General features: G+C 39.9%; 1 pseudogene across 1 annotated transcript in view; it reads left to right on the forward strand.

Moving 5' to 3' along the window:
• Nucleotides 1-850: 850 nt before the first annotated feature.
• The window catches only part of LOC145501597 (uncharacterized), a 53,332-nt pseudogene continuing 32,657 nt past the window's right edge, over nucleotides 851-21,525 (forward strand). Inside the window, exons 1-7 of the transcript XR_014051249.1 lie at nucleotides 851-1,010; nucleotides 3,079-3,248; nucleotides 4,849-5,070; nucleotides 6,440-6,596; nucleotides 15,472-15,647; nucleotides 19,564-20,151; nucleotides 20,840-21,070. The product of XR_014051249.1 is annotated as an uncharacterized LOC145501597 (transcript). The remainder of the gene's footprint in view (nucleotides 1,011-3,078; nucleotides 3,249-4,848; nucleotides 5,071-6,439; nucleotides 6,597-15,471; nucleotides 15,648-19,563; nucleotides 20,152-20,839; nucleotides 21,071-21,525) is intronic.

The following is a 21,525-nucleotide window of genomic DNA, read 5'->3' on the forward strand; positions in this document are numbered from 1 at the left end:
TCACGGTAGCCATATTTGGTGTTCACAAACAATGCGAATAGACCTTTTTACCGATACGGCGGCCATTTTGAATTCTATTGTTTCAAATAGCTTTTATGGGATACCCAGGGGGCAAATACATACATACTAATTTGCCCCCTGAGCATCCTATAATGGCTATTTGAAACAATAGAATTCAAAATGGCCGCCGTATCGATAAAAAGGTCTATTTCTTTCTTTTGGAAAGTGCAAACATCTCCTATTATTTGGGAAAGTCAATATGGCCGCCAAGACAACGCTTTTTAAATTAGGGACTCAAAATTAGGGCGGGGCCAAAAAAGTTTTTGGTCGTTTGGCCCTGAAGTATTGTCCTTAATATGGGCAAAAGGAGAGGGGTGGGGTCGGTCCCTTAGGCAACTCTCTTGGAACTGCCACTTACGGACACCCAAAGTATTAGTAGACATTTCAACCAAATGAAACTTGTTGCTGTTAATTTTTCTGCTTAATTATTACACTCCCAAATGTGATAGGAACATCGATGAAAGACGTTTTTGGCAAATAAAATGAAATGAATTTGGTGGCCAAAACATAAGCGCTTTGCCAGGTGCCGGCCTCTGAAGGGTTTAGTGTGAAGCATCCAGGCAGTATTCATTCATATTACATTATCCTGTACTAATTTGGTGGCCAAAACATAAGCGCTTTGCCAGGTGCCGGTCTGTGAAGGGTTTAGGGTGAAGCATCCAGGCAGTATTCAGTATTCGTGTTTTATGGTGTGGTGTTATCCTATGCATACCTGTCCTGCAATGTGTTTTCTCAAAGAGAACTTATACACATATGTAATATATATAATATATTTATACCTTTCCTTAAACAGGATGTGGTTCGGTGGTTAATGACACACTAAAAAGTCCTGGATATCCTAGCAGATACCCACCCAATATGGACTGCAGTTATACGATTCCTGTTCCACACAATCGGACGATGAACATTTCCTTCATTGATTTTGAATTGGAGGATGACTCATCATGCGGGTAAGCACAGAGCTGTTACTTCAAGCTTTTATACCTACTGCTGTCTATAACACGATCTGCTACTTCCTTGAATTTGTCAAGAATTCGTTGGAGTGAATGAAACTTGATGAGACTGTTCTTGTTTTATAACAAAGGACAACAAATCAGAAAATAGTTACAAGGCTTATTTGTAATATTCAGTGAACTCGGATCGAATCTTGAACTCTTATAATGTCTTTGAGGGGGGGGGGGGGGGAGGTGGAGTGGAGAGGATGCACACGTAACTCTGGTTAATTTAGTATAGTTTAGTTTAATGAGTTCGTCACCAAAATACAAGAACAAATAAATTCAAATAGACAAACCACTAACTTTCAAATAGGCAAATAAATTCAAAATAGTACGGGATGTGATGTGACAGGGGAAAAAAACAGAACTAGAGTCCCAGTTGCTATCTAAACCCATACTATACTCAACATACTCTAATATAGACAATCAAAATAAGTAGTTTCTAGCGTGGAGGACTGTTAGTTCCTCGCTTTAATAAATGTGCTGTTTTCAACTAAAAGACAGTCAAATGTTATGAAAAGTTGTTTAATAACGTCGGTTTAGAAATTGAAACTTTTCTCATAATTTCTTGACAAATTAAAGGGAGGGTTTCACGGCTCGGCACATGCGCAAGCTACAGCGTTAATCATTCCATTTCATTGTTTGTAAAACAATCGGAAGCGTGCAAATGACTCTTGCAGGAAATCTGCCTTTAAAAATTTCACGGTCAGTCACGAAAACATGACGATATAGGTGAGATTTCTCATTGAAATTCCTTTCGTATGTTCAAACTCCATACATAAAGTACATTTTCGTTTTCGTATCATCAAGATGTATTTCGGAAATCACAGACTATAATTTGGCGAAAGCTTAATGATAGCCTTTGAGTAGCTACACGGTTACGTGAAGGAGCTAGGAGAATGACTTGGTGTCCAAATTTTATGGAAGATGTAAACGGATTTAGACAGAAAAAAGCGATTTTAGAATTGAACATCAAATTTGTTAATCGGGCAGAACCGTTTACTCTGGAACAGACCAACGAGTTATGTACTCGCATCTGATTGGTTTATAAACAATGGAATTGGGTGGGGTTACGTCACAACTTGCACAGGCGTCGAACCGTGCAACTGTCCCTTTAATGATTGAATCGTATGCTGAACACTGTAAATGGTAATGACGATAAACTGAACACAGTTGTGAAGTGAAATTGTAAGCATGATAGCGGCGCGCTATATGTAATCGATATAGATACTGCTCAATTCCAAAACTGCAGCAAATGGCCCTTACATGCCTTTACATCATAGTAAACAGAACATCTGAATTCATGGTTTGAGCTGCTGCGTTTAGTTTCAGAGATCGAGGAGCCATTTTGAAAGCTCTGTGCATATAAAGCATCTGCGTTTCAGTGGGATAGGAAACAACAAAGGCTGTTCTCCGCTTTGCCAGCCTGATATCCTGTCCATCTCTTTGGCATGTTACTTTCCCCCGAGATATAGACCTAATTAGACAAAATGCGAAAATAAAAGTAACCGTGGTATATCGTCACATCCGTCATTGGTATATATGTGTTATCAGTCCGTACAAAAAAAAAAGTGCCATCATTATATTGCTAGCTCGACGAGCGGGCAAGATGAATCAAACCCTGCGCTGTGATTGGTTACCCGAGCGGGCAAGAGAGAGCGCCCGCTCGGGACTACCCGTCGTGTCCCGCAAGAAAAATTACCCTGAAAGCCATATAATAAATCCTTTATTGACCAAGCTTGTTCGGTCAAGATGACTGGATATTGGCCTCGTTCTTTTTTTGCGAGTTTATGGACCTCAACTCCGTCTCGGTCCATAAACACGCAAAAAAAGAAGTTGGCCAATATCCAGCCATCTTTACCTCACACTAGGTCAATAACCCTTATGTATTATCCGAATACGGTCCCGACCAAGCTTGGCTATGAAGGAATTGAGATCTCTGATTGCTTTATCTTAGTTAATGGCCTTTTGAACTAACTGAGTCGTGTAAAAGTGGCCAATTGTTTCCGTTTCTTATGCACAGCTATGACTATCTCGAGATTGTTAATGACGGAAGAATAGTTGGTAAGTACTGTGGCCAGAGGACTGGGCAGAACATTCTTTTAACTGGAGACCAGATATTGATCAAATTCCACTCAGACGGTAGCGTAGAAAGAAGGGGACTCCTGATACATTTCAATGCTGGTCCACACGGTAAGTACTTTTCCTGATTTCTAATATTTGTAATATTATAAAGATGGAGATTTAGCATCTTTGCAACATTAAACAACTGTTAACAGACCTGTATATCGAATGTAGCATGGCTTAGTGGCTACACTTCGCAAAACTACGATTACGTCTCAGTCAGGGACTCGCTTTAAATCACAGCGAAATCTCTAAGGTAAACTCTGAAAGTATGTTCAGCTGTGTTATTTAACTTATCGCTGCTAGCGGTGTTATACCTGAAAACATAAATAAACAATAGCCTCCATTTGGAGCGGAAATATGCTCGGATATATGTCCGCGGACATTACCTGTTTCGAGAAGCGACCATTTTTAACTCATTCATGCGCGCATGCGTAATAAATGAGTTTAGCGATGGTGGCCTTCATCCGGGAATATGCGTGGACTTTCAACCCGCGTAAACTTTTTAATCGACGTAGACAGAAATTAAACGTTGCTTAAGTTATGCTGATGTTAACTGGAAATAACGATGCGAGAAGAAAGAAAGTGAAGCGCGCTGACTAGGGCTCGAACCCCCTCAGCCTGATTTCAGTGACTGGATATCAAGGCAAACTTGCCCATCTCAACATTTCCGCTTTAAGTTGTTTCCTCAGTATTGTATCACCAAGCTAACACTAAGTTAATTAGGGCTGTCCCATATCGACATTAACGCAATTTAATATGCGGAATTATAAATCGAAGCTTAAAAATTTAAAATTACATTGCCTTTCCACTGAATGAGTAAGAAAAAATTTTAACGTCTGGTAAAGAAAAATTACAGCCAAAAATGTTTACTTACCCTTTCACTCCTGACCTGAACCTTACCACCCCTAGAAGACGCACGCTAGAAAGACTTCTTGTCAACTCTGATCTAAGATGTACATTTCTGCCAAGAAACATATATCAAATTGTTTCTATGCAATGTACTTATTGAGACTTTTTAATATTAACTCCACGTGTTTGGCCGCTGATACCCCGAAACGTAGCGGCATTCAGAAAAAGAAAACCGCACTTAATGGGTACCATTGCACGGATTTTTGACGCACCTTTGACGAGTTATGACTCTTAAACGAGCACCGTACCATTTGTTTTTTATCGCACATTTCAAATACCTGCATTATTAGGAACAACCACAAAAAATTGGAAAAAAAAAATCTAACGTTAAGTGTTATTTCTAAGGAATCACCCTAATGTAGCAGTGCCAAGAAACGCTTCATATAGCTGGGGCGTTACCGCTGGCCATCTGAAAATGCCATCTCGCGATCTCGTCGACGCTACATGGGATGTATACTAAATTAGTTGTGGATAAACAGGGTGAATTTGGTTGGAAATATTGAAAAAATTTCGAATTGGTGGAGCACAAATAATTTTCGAGATATTCCTCCATTACGGTCATTACGAGCTTAATGAGTGTAAGCTCTAATCTCGTTCCCAGATCTCTGACCGACCGACTGACTGAATCACTCCACCCGTCGTGCGCCGTCTTACTCTCACTCAGTTGCATGTGAAGTCTTGGTTAAGTCGGAAGTGCATGAGCTATTAAATATAACAATCTTGAAGTGCTAACTGAATTCAAACATTACTTAACTAGTGCCCCCCAAGATTGTTTCAGCTGCAGTGGAAGTACTTCCAGGTAGCAGGGTGCCATGTTCAGCCACTGGAACCCCTCCCATATACATAGCATTGCTACGAAACTTTACACTGCTGTTGAACACTACGACCATTGCAAGCAGTAAATTATACCAGGAAGGTAACTACACCTGTGTGGCCACGAACAAGTATGGAACTGATGTAAAGCACTTCGTAATAAAAGGTGAGAAAATAAGATATTTTGCAACTGATACTATGCATACTGAATTGCGACTAGCAATATGGCACGCACTTGCAAGTCACACCGGACGAAGGGAGGGGGTACGTATCCCTTCCCCCGAGGAGGGTAGAATCTGTCCCCACGCATTTTTCATGTTCTTAATCTTTCTGATATGTTCTTATGAAAATGCGACCACATTTTGGAAATTCATCTAAAGTTTCTCTGGAAGCAATTTGCAATGACATGTAATGGCATGTAATTACAAAGCAAAGTGAAGTGTTTGTTTCTAAGTCATGGGAGAAAAAAAGGAAAACAAGAAATCCAATTGGAAGATGAGATTTTATTCATACACTCAAAAATCTACACTTAACAATGTAAAAGAATACAAATAGTACACTGGAAAATATTTTAAGCAAACTGCAGTTAGCATTAGCTGGTCGAGGTGGGAGGTGAAGTATAGGGTGATCATAAGCTGTTACATAACTTGACTCCGCTGGATATAAATAAGTAAAGAAAGAAAAATAAAACTTTTCTTTTGTAATCATTGGGGGTTTATGGAAGTGCTAGTTTGCTTTTTAAAAACTGTTCCTAAATCTAATAGACGTCATGTCGCAAGCACAGAACTAGACCTGCGATATTCAGGAGTCATTACGTTTTAAATCTTATACTATCATTGTAGTTTTCTTTTCCAATCTTTAATGACTGACTTTTCTCCACCCTAATGCCCTGAACAAATCATCGACATTACAGATACTTCATGTAGGCTAAACGATGGTTGTCAGTTTAAATTAAATCTGAGAAATTTGTCTTCTGTTATTTATTTCTTTAATAATTGTTTATTTTTCTTTATGGTTTGTATAGATCTTTTGCTTAGGTCGAAAAGTAGCTCGCAGTTAATACCTTTGGTAATTGTGAGCTACCAAAGACTATTATGTGACTTTTTGAAATAAAGTTGTTGAAAGTAAAGCCGAGCGCACAAAAAAATACACCCTCTAAGTTTCATTGACATTGCTTTCATAGTTCCAAAGGGATGGGCTGTGGCCAAAATCATGCCCAAGTAAAAAAAAAAAACTGGAAAAATTAAAATCCTTATCATAAGATAAGAGAAGATTTGATGAGTGAAAATGAGATGAAGGATGGTGTGTGTTTTGGTAGCCTGAAGAGGCTTGTCAGGCTCTGGAAGGGTTTTGAAACTGGAACAAAAAAGTTAGAGAAATAAATAAAAATGAAATAAGTAAGTAAATAAATATCGTAATCGACCACTTACCCAGTGGGGCTTTTCAGGGCCAATGGAAACAGACAGTTCCGGGAATAACAACTATTGCGTCGATGTCAACTGTGTCTTTTTATTCTTTTGCTTTGATACATGCAGGGTGTGGTCCAGTGATTGAAAATACACTCAGAAGTCCCGGATATCCTAACGATTACCCAAATAATACAGATTGTATTTCTTCGGTTCCTATTCCACAAGGCATGGTGATTAATATTACCATTAACCAACTTTACCTGGAGGATAGTATACCTTGCGAGTAAGTACTGATTTTTAGCGTGTTATTAAGTTGTGAATGTAGGGAGAGGTCCAGCGACCTGCATTGCTTTCTCAAAAGAATGCAAAACCTGAATTTGCGGAAGTCTCATAGTAACAAGAACGAAAAATTCTGAAACTAAATTATAGCTGTAAGTTAAAGGGCCCCAGTCAGCCACACCTTTGTTTTTTTTTTTACATGCGAGAGTTTGGCTATAGAGCGTTTTCACATGACATCACAGCAGCCATATTGGTATTCCAAAACAATGAAACGGCGGCCACGTTGGTGTACCAAACTAATCCTGTGGGAATTGAACGCTTTTCTTATGTAAACACTTCCCTTTGTCTCAATAAATTTGCATGGCTGCTGGCCACGTGAGTGAAAACGCTCTATTATATTTTATTCGGAGCATGTCGAAACGAAGGAAATCACTGTGAAACTACTAAAGATAATTAAACATACTTTTAGGAACACAACTTACAGTGAAGCAATAAGATTTCGCTTCACTATGCAATATCAATAATTTCGATGGCATCGAAAATGGCGGAGGTTGACTTAAGATACTTCTTAGTAACCGAGTTCGAGGGCCGTACTCTAAGTTACGGACCGAGTTTCTCCAGAAGTAAAAGAAAATTTTAAACTTTTACTTGCTAAAAAAGTTACGAAAACTTGGCGATACATTACGAAACATTTTGGCAACCAAAACAGCTATAATTTTTAGCGTGTCGTACAGTAGAATACGGCCCGCTAAATTGACCAATCATAACGCGCGTACTAACTGAGAGAAATAATAAGGTCTTTTAATATACATATTTCTTAATGTTTATCGTCATCAGTGTTACAATTCGTGTTCTAAATGGGATAAGGACACAAGCATGGGATGCCTTTGTTTAGGCAAAGGCCTCATAATATAATGTGTCACACGTGACTCTCTTATCTCGAGACTACATCTTCTAACAATCATTATTTTTTAATGATCAAGTCTTGACAGAAACCGCGAGGAAAGATAATGATTTAGATTCTTAAGATCGGCAAACACTAGCGGGCATAAAGCGAGGACATGTTGCAAGGACATTTTTCCCAGTTTGAAAGTTTTGCTAGTGCGGAAAAGGGAGCAGAGTTGGCGCAGTAGTGAGAGCGCTCGCCTCCCACCAATGTGGCCCGGGTTCGATTCCTGCCCGGAGCCTTATGTGAGTTGAGTTTATTGTTGGTTCTCGCCTTGCTGCGAGGGTTTTTCCCCAGGTTCTCCGGTTTTCCTCCCTCCACAAAAACAAATAGACCAATCTCGATATATCAAAATTCAGCCTAAAACAATAAACCTCAGCACGAGGCTCCGGGGAATGAATACAGAGTTTGTGTTGTTTATTCCCCGGAGCCTCGTGCTGAGGTTTATTGTTTTAGGCTGAATTATAATATATCGAAATTGGTCTATTCGACCAGGATAAAGGACCCGCATAGAAACCAGCTAATAAGGTTGATGTGGCTTTCTCTCTTAATATTGTAATTTATTTTTAACTTATTTATTTACGTTGCGGGGACAACGCAAAATGATGCATGAAATTCAGTTGTGTCGAATTCGTCGGTCATGAAGCAGGACAAAATGGCCCCAGTTCTAAATGTTGCATTTTGAGCACTGCTCTTGCACACTGTCCCCGCTAAAACAAAGAAATGAACCAATAACCTCTTCGTGTGCACCTGCTTATTTACTGTTCCTTCAACATGGGTCCTATGCGTACACACGAATGGGCTTGTCCCGCTTCCCTTTTAGAGCTTGCCGTACTGTGATTCTATTGAATGATAGAATACAAGTCACTCAACCAAACCACTTGCAATATTTGCATAACAACACTAGTATAAATTCATTAATTGTAGATAGTGCGACGCAACTTCAATGAGAATGAAGTGAGAAACTACAATGGCAGTCGGTTACACTTACCCACTCTTTAACTCAACTTAGCACATTGTGAGAAGTCACGCAACTGTTATTCACCCGACTGAGCATTCTCGTCCCAAGAGCCCACGATCCTTCTGGCCTGCGGCAGGGATCGAGAGCTCTGGCCGGACCCGATTTTCTGAGCATGCGCAGAGTATTTGTTTCGTATTCTCAGCCAATCAGATTTGCCAGATTTGACGGGAAGTCCGTGAATCGCGGACTTCCGGTGTAAGACCAGCCCAGAGTTCTCGATCCCTGCTGCAGGCCAGAAGGATCGTGGGCTCTGGGGACGAGAATGCCGACTGAGGCACATGATTAGGAGCTAGGCATGCACAATTCAACCGGATTTCTAATCAGTACTTTCTAGGGTCGCTCGGTTCTCGAGTGCTGGTCAAGGGGAATGAAGAATCTGGGTACCAGGTTGAAGTGACCCTTTGTTATAGAAAGTCACTTTTTAAACTCGTGGATACGCAAGCGTAGAAACGTGTTTGTTGCGGGGACTCCGACATGTAAATGTGTCACTCACTCACCCAGGTACAGACACTGTTCGTGATTAGTCGGCACAAACGAGAGCGCCCGAGTCCGACGCCATGTTGGAATAGTTACCGAGCCCGACGCCATATTGAAATAGTAGCCGAGCCCGACGCCATATTGGAATAGTAACCGTGCAATCAGTGCAAGCCTACTACTGATTGGGTGCATCGTGCCAGTCCGAATATTGATGATTTTGTAGCTTTTACACGACCATTAATATTAGGTGTTTCGCTAAATTGAAGTGGAGTTGACTTTGAATGCTCGAATTAGTACTATGGCTAACTTGAAGGCTGAATTTCATGAGCATTTGAGTCGTCCAGGCGTTCAAAATGACCAGGAGATGTGCAGTTGTTTGCTGGAAAGTGACCTGAAAATGATTAAATATCATGCTAATGTGGTGAGCTTTGATGAGAATGTGTCTTATTCCTAGACCTTAATGAACTTATATGAGCGAAACGAACAACGTTTTATGAAGTAAACAGCCATTGAAAACAGGACAAACATCGGCACCATTGTATAATATTGTAATTTCATTTTTATAATTTAGTAACATCTAAACCACAGCCCAGCCGAAATATTGTTTTAAATCTACGACGTTGTGTCAGTCTTGCAGTAATAATAATAATAATAATAGCTTTATTTAAAACTGAAAGACCGATCAGTGAAGTCCGGGAGGAAGACGCTGGTATAAACCGATGATCAGTATCTATAAATTACATGGTAAAAAACGATAATCAATCAAACAATACTAAAAAAAAAAAAAATCTAAACATTACATTTATGATTAGTCTTGTCTAAATCACTAAAAAATTTTAAAAGTTTAGTTTCAAAAATTTTCAGACTACTGCAGTTTCGATGGTCGTTTTGGAGGTCATTCCATTCCTTGGCAGCAGTGTACATGAATGTGGACTGGCCCATAGCCATAGCAGTTTTAGTTTCAGGGAGATATTATTGACGTATTATCGTTTTACTTTTCAAGTTTGGCTGATTAGATCTCCTATGAGATCCAACGTTCAATCAAGCAGGAACTTCGTTCACAGCTTTGCAGTTTAAACACTTAAGTTTTTCATGTTGAGTTGTCCATGTTCAACCGGCATCGAGTTAAGTTTAGATTAAAGTTGTGTTCTCTATACTTGTCTTGTTTATTTTAGTACATTGATCTGAACTCTAAGTGGGATGTGAAATGCACATAAACTTGGAAAGAAATTCCCAATTACTTGATTTTGATAAGCTTAAATGATTTTTACCGTGTCTTTTGTTTACACTTTTGCTTCCTGATTGAAAAGATAACAAAGGGAAAGAAACCACCTGTGAGCTTGTCCCCAATTAGTAGTTAAAGTGCCACTAACCCCCCAAACGTTTTTCCTTTAATAAAATCTACTAGTTTCCCTGATTACTTCAGCGAAAAAATTATCTCGATTGATAAAATCCTTGCGTTTCTACAGGCGTTTAAACATGTAATTTCTATGTTCACGACCGCGCAAAGTGGGATCTGGGTCGGGCTACTAGTGACGTCACTTCAGGAACCGGGCTAAAACACTCAGGAGACTTTGACTGAGCTTCGAGGGCAGTCAAAACATTTTCGGGTTATTTGTGATTAATATTTTATCAAAACTGGACAAGAACTTTAAGTGAAAGAACTGTATCATCTAGCATTACAATTCGGAGTCTAGCTACGATTTGGACGGCTGCGAAGTACATATTTTTTTCCATTTCGAAGTGCGGATCGCCAGTCGAGATCGCCGCGTTGTATAATTATATTTAGGCTGGGATCGACAATTTGCCGGTCCATTTGGGTTATAAAGGTACAAACAATGACTGAGGAGTTAGCTTACAGCTCTGAAAGAGTTATAAAGATGTCAATGAACACGGAGAGTTGGTAATTTGACTTTACGAAACGTGCAAATTTCGGAGCGTCAAAACACTTTTACATTCAAATATTAATTTCCCCCGAAATACAAGTTAAGATGCGATGCAGTCGTACTCCACTCCTGCCTACTTCTCCAGATCAATGATTGAGAATAGTTTTAACATAAAAGATAAGCAGAGATGTCGGCAAACAATATTCCAAGGTGAGCTAACTTTTCGCTTCGTTATTGTCGACCGTCCGTAGTGCCTTATTCAATTACTGTGTACGAACACAAGCTACGCAAATTTGCATATTCCGTACTAGTGAAATCATGGAAAATCCTTTGACAAGATCTCAGTATACTTTCAGTTAACTATATACGTTTCTACTTCACTGTTATTTTGAATGAAATGTCCATTTTACGCACGCTAATAACCTGGGAGTCCTTGACTTATTAGTATGCGTTTCGGTTGACTGACAAGCGCATTCTTCTTTCAGCACAACAATCTCCGTCGGTAGCTTTAGGGTCGAATCTTAATCGTTTGTTTCACTTTCCTCATATATTTATAAATGCTTGATCCATTCTAAGTTTGTAATTTAGATGTATTTCGTTCCTCAAAGACGAAGCTTAAAGAGCAAAACGATTCTGTATTCGGGATTGCAATTGAGATTACAAGCGACCTCCGGCGTGCGTGTGTTTTTATTAAAATCCACAAATACATAGCTAGTTCAGCAGGTCGAATCCTCAACAATCTTCTTCGCGTCGTTGTAGAACGTAGGTTTAGTTCACTATTCGTTTAGACAAGTCTCTATTTCAAAACGCGATGCGTTTAATTTGCCGTGTAATTTCGTCACCTATAGTTTCGTCTGGGACTCGGAGGATCGTTTGCGCTCGAAATAGTCAGATGGCTTCCAGCTTATCCCAAATTCGTGTCTTATGCAGTACCTTGACAATTTCAACCTTTCCACTAGAGATAGAGAAGAATATACAGGCCATGAAAATCTCTAGGTTTTTACAGTAGCGGCGAACCCGAGATCGAAGAAATCCTCAATGGCTCCCGGGCTTTAGCTTCGCACAGATCAGCCCACTTCTTTGATCTTTTTCTCGTTTTGCGTCAGTCAATTCCAGCAGTGCCCATCCCCCCCCCCCCCCGGGCTAACCCCCGGGCATTAGCATTTTTTTAAAAGAATGGGCAAATTCCCCGGGGTGGGGACACACAAGCTGTCTAAATGCCCCGGGGTGGGGACGAAGAAAGAGGGCAAATGCCCCGCCCCCGGGATCGCTCGCACGATCTGTCCTGAAGATCGCATCATTTGAATTCGCAAACCTTAAGTATTTTAACTCTACTTTCATGAATTTAAAAAATGCTAGGCCAGTTTTGAATGCGAAATGCGAAATAGTCGTGTTCACGACAGTGATTGTTTTGTGATAAACAAAATATAGTTCACCTTGTCGCTTATATTTATAAGCTTAGAAGTAATGAAGAAATATCTGAAATTGAGAAAACATACCTTTAAAAACATCTACAAGTTTCTCTAGTCCTTGACGGATAAGCCATTGTTCGACAAACGCCTCGTCTTTCCCGATGAACTCATCCATGGCACTTTCGAAAAAACGTGTGTCAAATGCCCGGGGGTCGCCCCGGGGTACGCAAATGCCCAGCCCCCGGACTGCGATGAAATTGCGAATGCCCCACCCCCGGGACTGACAACGTGAGCAAATGCCCCGCGGTTGCCCGGGGGGGGATGGGCACTGCTGGAATTGACTGATGCATTTCTGGTACAGTTTCATCGAGATAGAGGTATTGAATGAAGAGGAATACTCTATTCTACACATCCTGTATTGCTACAGCCTCCAACAACATATCTTCCTTGCATTCTGCAACGATTTTGACACACACTATCGCATGTTCGCATACATTCTTCTCAGAAACAAAATATTGTTATTCCCGAAGTGACGTCAAAAGCCAACTCGTCCCATTCTCCTTTATTCCTCGGTCGTGAACATGGAAAAGGGCAAATTTACAAACTTTAAAAATTCATAGAAAATTAACGAAAATAGCTACAACGATAATTTTTTCGCAGTGGTGATCAGGAAAAAAAGGAAATTTATATTAGCGGAAAAACATTTTGGAGCTAGTGGCACTTTAATACTAAATCAGGAGCCATAATCGGGGACGGAGACCGTAAGTCTCGGGATTCGCGCGCACCTATGATATGGGACAATTTTTCTATTTTTAGAACAAATTGCGCCATCCTGACGTCATATATCCGCGCGGATTCACGCACATGTCGGGGGCTCTCGCGTGGATGTTGTCACGTTGCGTGATCAAATGGTGAGAGTTGAGAGATTCTCTTGCGTATTTTTCACAGCGATGGCAAGGAATAAGGCAGGGAATACGAGCCAGGGCGCTTATATGTAGTTTTATGCTCTGAGCTAACTGAAAAGGTGGGTTTTTCTGGGTCGAAAACAAGACTTCAATCTCGCGCTGGGAACGGAATAATAAGATCTGCTCACGCTAGTTGTAAGCTTACGCGTATGTTTTTGTGTTTGTTCTGACTTAAGAATATAGCAAGAAAACTCTCTACTCTGGTATCAAGTTAATTTGTGAGTTTCTCAGACAATGGTTCATCATAACCAAAAAATGTTTTGATGGTTTCTTATTGTTTCTGCTTGCATTGTTTGGTGAGTTTGCAAAAGTTTTTGAAAGGAAAGTCTGACGCGTACAATTAGCTCATTTGCATAGTGCAGCTCGTGCACTTTCAAGTCCGAGTCGGTGCTTTCAATTGTCAACAAATCTTGACAAAGATTTCTTTCGTTATCTTTTGTGCTGAGATGCTGTAACAAATTTCACGAACGCAAAAAAGGCTACTAACATCATGCGTGTTTCTTCAACATAAGCATAGTGAAGTTTTACGCTGCGAAAATGAAAATAGACAAGGAGTTTTGATATAAACTCGATCAACAAAATCGAAATAGTTATTCCAAGTTGATTAAAGAAAGCGTCATCGTAACTTTGCTGATTATTTCTGCTTTATTCACATCTTTTCAGCTTAGCTTTTAATATGTTCTCAAACATTTATCAATCTTAAACATATTTAAAAACTATAGTTATTGTTTGAGTTCGATGTACGCTTTCACACGAAAGTGCGGCGGAAGTACAATTTGTCATGTTTACTGACTGTACAAAACACGCATCGGCGGGCGCTCTTATTCATTGACAACAGAGAATTTACTGGATTTTTGCACGAATAAAACTGAGCAGTGTCTACGGACGTAAAGTTATTAGGCCTTGATGAAACATCAAGCGTTGTTTACAATTCAAGCGAAACTCAAACTACCAATTATTTTGTTTTACTTTTCGGTCGCGATAGACTGACAAATTCCTCGCAAGCGTGTGGCAAGAGGAGCTAGGAAACTATGAAGTCCTGAAACTCTGCTATATCTAAATATATCCAGCTAGTTTTTTACTGTGTAATGGAAAAGCTGTTAATCTTCAACATATGTGAAATTTAAAGTGGAGTAATGTATAGCTCATGTAAAAGAAGCATCCGTCGGAACACAACTTGGTCAGCGATATATATAAGCTTACGGCGGAACATACCTAAATTCGACACTGCCTTACTTCACTCAAACTGGAGCAGCTTACGACGAAAATACTTAAGCAAAATTCCAACAGACGTAAACGGGTTGAGTTGTGGGCCAAAAACATGAACAATTTCGGGAATTTCGGACGCCATTTCCCCCGCGCGACATCCGCAAAAATCCTCGAAGCATGTACGCGCGTGTGCCGTAGGCGATGGTGATATTTGTTCTAAAAATAGAATTATTGTCCCATATCACGGGGACAACCCCAACACTAGAAATGGCGCGCGCTTACGGTCTCCGTCCCCGATTATGGCTCCTGTACTAAATACATTGGCACTTCAAAAAGTTGTTATTATTATTGTTGGAACACATATTTATGGGTCGACAGATTTTTCGGATCAACACTGAAAATGCTTGCAAAAGAGTCTACTTATTTTGATGTATTTTACATGCAATATATATAAAGACAAGCGGTTCCACATTGAAAAAGAAGTGCTGTCTCATAAGAAACCTTAACTAAAGCCTTGAATGAAATGCAATGAAAAACGTTTGTGAGCTCGTACGGCTTGAATACATGCAAATTTTTCCAGCAGGCAGATCAACATCAAGATCTGGGTGTGAGGGAAGGGGGGCGGGGGGAGGGGGAGAGTACTCTATGATTTGTTGGGCAGGAGTGTCCTCTGTGACCCAAGAACCCTTAGCCTTTACCACTCCATGTTCTGCTGCAATTTTGCTACCCTAGCTATTCTGGACGTATGTCTTTCTAACATGTGTGCCAAAAAAGCCAACGAAAAAAGCTTACACTTTGTCAGTTAAGTGCGACCTTACATGGTACAAACCCGGCTTGTTTTAACAGCATTTGATAATACACCAGTAATTTCAAGTTCACCAATATGTTTCATGTCTAGATTATTTAATCCACGAGTTTGGCCATAGGTCTCCTTTGATTAATTTATGTTTCCTTTCTTTGTAGCCGAGATTATTTACAGATTACCAATGAGAAGAATCGGGTGTTTGGCAAATACTGTGGTCACATGACTGGAAAGACAGTTTTTGTATCTGGACAATACGCCTTGATAAAATTCCACTCAGACAGCAAAAGTCAAAACAGAGGATTTCTGATGAGTTTTTCAGCTGTTGTGCCGCCCTGTAAGAAATGACAATTGAATGAAGTTTATGCCTTTATAAGTGTCATAACTTTAAATCGTGTTAAGACCATGCTAACTATGTTAAGACACAGAAGATAGATATTTCTTAAACAGTTATGAAACCAAACTAGAAAAAAAGGAACTATAAGGCGTGTTTCTGCAAGAGTAATTGCTGGGGGGAGGGTTGCTGGGGGGGGGGGGGGCGATAGAAATTGATATAGAGAATCAATCAATACAATGAATATCAATCGCTCGATATCTATAGACATAGATAATGACTTAAGAAAACGATAGAAATTTGAAATTTTGCAACGCACTCCACCAAGCTTTGAATTCCGGACTTTTGCATCGACATAGCCTCCTTTGAATCAAGTTAAATTTTTGAATGCCCAAAGGGCTTTTTATGTCGAACACGTAAGGAACAATTATCAAAAACTTTGGTTACCTACACAAACTCAAAAGGCCTCTCATTAAATTGTACCAGGTTAAAAAGTACCAGGTTGAAGCTGCTGTCGTCATAGGGCGTTAGTGAAATTTCTTGCCATGGGGTAGGCTGCGTAGCTGGTGAGATTCGTGAGCGAGTGGTTTTTGGTGGGAGATCCACCATTTTATTCTCACGCGAGTGAAGCCCACGAGCAGGGCGCTTATATGCATGGCCTATTTCCGCCCTGCCACGAGGGAATTCGCGGGCGGCGAAGCCCTGAGTTTCTCCCATAGTTACTGGGAGTCAGAATTTTGGCCTGTGGGTTGTTGGTCCATAGAAACTTTCTGCATATTGCTTAATATGAATGTTGACGTGTTGCATATTTTTAATGAAAGAAAGGCGATGTTATGTTTCACAGTGTGAATACTATGTCTCTCTTGTCTACTTTCTAAAAAAACTGAATTTATTAATTAAACAAGTTAGAGATTTTCTTGTTAGCACTTTCTATTTCAATCTTAGGTTAAAAACACTCCCAGTGTATTTCAATGATTTCTGTACAGAAAATACTTGAATTCATAACCATTATACAAGGAAGTCTGATAATCTACACAAAAAGGGACAAATTAAGGTGTTTACACAACAGGAAATAAATTAATTAATATATGGAACACTAATCCACATGAAATAAAATAGTCTTTTTCAATAAATGTATTTAAAAATCCCTTTTTTAAACAGTTTTAACTATCAGAATAATTTTTGCTTATTGCAATTTAATTAGTACTACACAGCTTTCATTACTTGCTTATTCCTGATACCAAATTTCTTAGGCCCGGTTTAAACGTCGCATTTTACATGCGCCGAATCAAATACTGATTTTAGTCGACTCGAATGAATAAGTTCGGCTGATTTGATTTAAACGTCGGATTTTTTTGCCGAATAAAATTAATGAGCGCGAGCGACGTGTTCATTCCCAGCTGACACCGCTCTAAGTTTCCCACCTGAATGCGGCTGAGAATGATAAGAAGCACATTTTGCGTGAAGATCATTCATACCTTTCAAACACCATTCGAGCAAACACGAATAGGGCGATTTATAATGCAGATGGTAGTGCATTATCTCTTAAACTCTGATTTTTGTTTCACTCTCCTGATCAAATTCAAGTTCACAGACTTCGTTCTCCATCTTCTACATAACTTTGCTGAAGAGAAGTAAGAACCACCGCACACACTATTACACTCAACAATCACCATATTACTTTCCTACTCTGCATATCATGTGGTACAGAGCGGTTTTTTTCTTGAAGACCGAAACTTAAGCTCAATTGGTTTTGCATAACTACATTACACGATCGGAGCGAAGCAAGAACCACTCATACTGGCGTCTTCGACAGCCCTCCTTCTACATGATGCATCGATCTCCTGCTGCAACTGCCGCCAAAAATTCCTTGCTTGTTGTGCGCATGTCATGCAGCACAAAACTGTGGAGTTATGGGTAAAATATAATTTAACCTAATTTATGAATTAGATTCGGCACATGTAAAATACGGCGTTTAAATCAACTGTCGAACTTCAGTCGTATATTCGACTGGATCAGTCGAATATTCGACTGAATTGGCATTTAATTGAAATATGTCGCATTTAATTGATTTAAGGTAATTCCTCTGAAATAAAAGTAACAATAAATTTTTGTTCAAACTTTGTCCACTGAATATTTGTCATATGATAACTTCAATTTTGAAATAAAAAAGGGGGGTGCCCATGCTCATTAAGGAGCAGTGAGGCATTGAAAATGCCCCATTTTTGCATTATTTAATGCTTATTATAAGAACACATTCCCAGTAATTGTAACATCTTTGTAAGCTCGGACTCATAAGAACACGCATTAAACTACGGTCAATACATTGTGTCGGACCACAAATAAACGTTTAAGTTTGATTCAGGCAGAAAGCTAAATCCTTGATTAAAAATTTGAACCAAATTTCTTGACGTGGTTACCGACGGCAAAATAGAAAAGACCACAGTGTATTTGCTATTTTTCTTATTTATTCAATTTTCAGCAATAGAAATTAGATCAGTCTTTTCTCACGCAAAGCTTATGATTAGTTGATTACAACGACTAGAAAAAAAATTGGGGTGCCCATGCTCGTTGGGGAGCTAGAGCCATTTTTCAACTAACAGAGCTCAATATCAAGGCAAATCCGTCAAGTTTTCAATATGCGCGTGCACGAGCGCGCGCTAATGACGCCATAAATTATGCGCAGTAACGATGCGCAATGCAAATGTAAGGAATGACCTTAAACGTTGCATTTTACATGCAGTTAATTCAGCAATTAGATTCGGTGCATGTAAAATGCGACGTTTAAACTGGGCCTTAGATATTTTGTCATTAAGGTCATATAATTATGGGGGGACTACATAATTATTTGTAACACCCCGTAAAGGTTTCTTTAGTGTGCCTCCATGCTTTCATATTTGTCTTAATGTGAATGGAAAATAAACATATTGCTTGATTGATTAATTGATTGATTGACAAACAGAAAAGTCGAGCAATATTTGTTCCGCAGTATGATCATTTATTCTCAAGGTATTGTTCCAAAAGTTGCATAGGAATAGGCTGATTTAACAAGAGAACGGGAACGTCACTTGACGACGGCGCGCGCAGTACAAATACCCAAATATGGTCAAATTAGAACAGAATCCAGGTTATTCCGCGCGCCCTGCAGTCGTCATCTGACCATTTTTGGGTATTTGTACTGCGCGCGCCGTCATCAAGTGACGTTCCCGTTCTCTTGCTAAATCAGCCTAATATCTATGCTGGGACGACCCCTGCATCCTGTAAACTTGACAACCGTCTTTGCAATGCGTTGTCACCATCAAGAACAAGGTGTGTTACTAGATATCCAATCCCATTTCCGCTTTCATAAAAACGATCATACACGCGATTCAAGACGAATTCTATGCTGTGGCTTAGGTAGCCCTCTAAAGAATCCATTTTTCAGTTGGCAGAGAACAAATTATGAATAAATACTTCATGTATAAGTGCATGGAATCAAGTAACGGTTCATGTAATGTAGTCGAATTATAGCCTCTATGAGTGGACGAGTCGAAACGATGAAACGCCACATCGAAACGACGAAACGGCAAAACGACAAACGACGACAAACAGATGTGGTCAGTGATGAGTCGAACTCGTAAAACGACGAATCGAACTGACAAGATGACGAGACGAATTCACGGAGCGATGAGTCGACTTCTTAAAACGGAGAGTCGGACTGGACGAGTCGAACTCGGAAAACAACCACTCGACTAGAAGTATCGGTGTGCGGAAACGATGAAACGCCATAACGAAACGACGAATCGAACATTTTGTCCACGATCTACCTTCATACAAATGGCCAACTTCTCCTGTCCTAAAGAATATTTCTACTGCCATCGTATTTTCTTGTTTTTTCTGAAGATGTAAATAATGTTTTTTTTTTTTTTCTAATTCGTAGCTGTCGCCTTCTACCCTTTGAATGCTCGCTATGAAGCCGCAGAAAAAGAGAACAGGCAGCCAGAGGGAATCCTGGGAGATGTTGCGATTACAAACGGACCCTACAACGAACCAGGCGGAGCGTACATGTTTTATGGCATTGTTAGCAGCTACATTGAGTTTCCGAATAGAGGGGGCCTGGACACTCGGTTCTCAATCACACTGATGTGCTGGGTTGAACCTGGAGGACAAGACGGACCACTATTCAACTACGGACCTTTCGGAGTCCAAATGTCGATTGCGGATGGCAAATTCTTGAATCAAATCGTAAAAAGATCTTCTCAACCACTGACTAGCATAAAAACTGCTGAGGTTCTTCCAGCAGGAAAGTGGGTTCATGTTGCAGCAAGTTACGATCACAACACCGGGAATAACTCGCTGTATATCAACGGACATCTCAGTGTCTCGCGAAACATTAGCAAAGGTTATGAGATTGAAACCACCCCGAATGTTTGGATGGGGTCTAATTCTTTCAAAGGGAAAATCGCAGAGATGAAGGTTTACGATGTCGCACTGAACGAGGCACAGATACAAACATCGATAAGACAAGGTAGCTGCACTTTTCCCGAAATCGTTGTCTCCTCACCCTCTCCGATGATTCCCTAAATTATTGAAACTCCCATTATTGGACAACCTCGCAAGAGGTAGCAGACACCCGTTTCAGCATCCCGTTCCGAAAAACAACGTCTCATTAGATGACAAAAGAAATAATAAATAGAACCGGAGAATATACTAAATGTCTGCATGTGCGTCCGCACGCTAAAAGTCACATGCACTAACCGTCTTTTAAGGCCATTAAAAGAAACGTCTTGGCCACCTGTTAAAACTCTCTCACGAAAGGACTTCTGGGGAAAATAAACTACATCAGTTTTCCCACCACCTAATAGCTACATATTTGAGCAAAAAATGAAAGAAATTTGTTTTGTTAAATGGTAATCTTTTGCCACGATCATTTCTTCACTTTACACTCCATGCACAGTTCATGTTTTATAATTATCTCACACATATTAGAGGTTCTTTTTTCTCTAGGTTGTTTTGAACAAGCAACTTGACCTTCCCCCATAAATACAGTGTATATATAAATGTTGCGTTTGCGTTTATGTGTCAACTAAAGCCACGTTTTGACGTAATTTTTGCATGTCTTAGAGCAAGATGCGATTTGTTTAAAATTAATGTAAGCAGGCATGGTTCAGTCAATGTATATTAAGGGTGAAAGGTTTTTATTTCTAACCGATTAGTTCCACCAATGGTAACATTCCCAGCTGCTGTGTTAGCAATACGAGGAGGCATGCTGTCATGTTCAGGCAGAGGAACTCTTCCCATATACACAGCACTGATACGGAACTCTACAGTACTGGTGAATACAACAAACACTGCAACCATCCGTCTGGACAAGGATGGAAAGTACACCTGCCAGGCCATCAACCAGTATGGAACTGACGTGAAAGAACTCCAAGTCAATTTCACAAGTAAGAGATTTCTTTCTGGCCTAATCTCTCTTTTCTTGTCAAATAAAATACAATGCTTGAGAGTCAGTCCCAGGTAAACTTCGAGAAAACGCCCTGTAAGGGTCCTCTGGGTGCAAAGCGCTAAGCCCCTGTACTGCAAAAACCACCGGGTTGAAAACTATAACTTAAAGTGAAGTTCAATGCTGTCCAAGTTGTTATGAAAGAGTTGTTTCTGACTATTCGTTGGCCGTAGCATCTCTTGATTTATTTGACATCTTCTGCAGTGATTGCACTTAAGGACATATCTTGAATTAAATATGAGGCTCAAAAGGCTCTGAAAAGTGTCAAATAGTTGCTTGAAAACTAAACATTTCGGGCTTGGTTCTTCTTCAGTAGGTGGAATGATCAAGCTACGCCGTACAAACAACTGTACGCGTACACGAGCTCGGAAAGTGCGCGCACGAAGTACAAAGGAA

Source organism: Orbicella franksi, chromosome 1, assembly GCF_964199315.1.
Source record: "Orbicella franksi chromosome 1, jaOrbFran1.1, whole genome shotgun sequence".
In the NCBI taxonomy this organism is placed as follows: domain Eukaryota; kingdom Metazoa; phylum Cnidaria; class Anthozoa; order Scleractinia; family Merulinidae; genus Orbicella; species Orbicella franksi.